Source organism: Cariama cristata, unplaced genomic scaffold (assembly GCF_000690535.1).
Source record: "Cariama cristata isolate BGI_N322 unplaced genomic scaffold, ASM69053v1 scaffold7403, whole genome shotgun sequence".
NCBI lineage: Eukaryota > Metazoa > Chordata > Aves > Cariamiformes > Cariamidae > Cariama > Cariama cristata.
In genome coordinates, this window is record NW_009606574.1 from 34,604 (window position 1) to 35,390 (window position 787).

At 42.9% G+C, this 787-nt stretch overlaps 1 non-coding gene across 1 annotated transcript; it reads right to left on the reverse strand.

Annotated features, from left to right (window-relative positions):
• Nucleotides 1-439: 439 nt before the first annotated feature.
• On the reverse strand, nt 440-512 carry TRNAK-CUU. Its single transcript has one exon. It is a non-coding gene; the product is annotated as a tRNA-Lys (tRNA).
• Between the last annotated feature and the right edge of the window lie 275 nt (nt 513-787).

Consider the following 787-nt stretch of genomic DNA (forward strand, 5'->3'; position numbering starts at 1 on the left):
ATATGTAAAGGAAAAATGGTGGAAGAAAGGCTGTGATTAAAACATATATAAGGAAAAAAATATGAAAAAGGGACTGTAATTATAATACATAAAGGAAAAATGATGGAAAAGGGGCTGTGATTAAAACATAAAGAGAGGAAAAATGAGGAGAAAAGGGCTGTGAATAAAACATGTAAAGGAAAAATGGTGGAGGAAGGGCTGTGATTAAAACGTATCTAAAGGAAAGATGATGGAAAAGGGGCTGCGATTCCCATCACCGGTTCCAGATCTTTTTTTTTTTTCCTCCCGTCTGTAAAATCCACCCTTTTTTCTTTTAATAAAAACATGAAGAGTTGGGGCTCAGCCGCTTTCACGAGTGGGTTTCAGGGAGAAGGATGCAGTTTTGTGGTCCACAAAGAAACCGAAAAAAAAAAGAGAAAGATTTATACTACCCACGAAGCGCCCAACGTGGGGCTCGAACCCACGACCCTGAGATTAAGAGTCTCATGCTCTACCGACTGAGCTAGCCGGGCTGCCAAAACTCCCCACTTCTGCTGTTTTTCTCACCAAAAAAATAAATTTTGATGCCAATTTAGCAGAATGCCCTATTTGAATGAGTATAAAAATAGCATTCAAATAAATGTCCCCCGTGGGGGGGGGAAGAGGCGTGGGTTCCCCAGCCCTGCTGCAAACCGCGGGGCCCAGGCGTTTGTAAGAGCTCAAAGTGGGGGTGGGAAGGTGGGGAAAGACAAAAAAAGAGGAAAAAAGGGGAAAAAAAGTGAGGTGTTTCTGCCCGGTTTCGAACCGG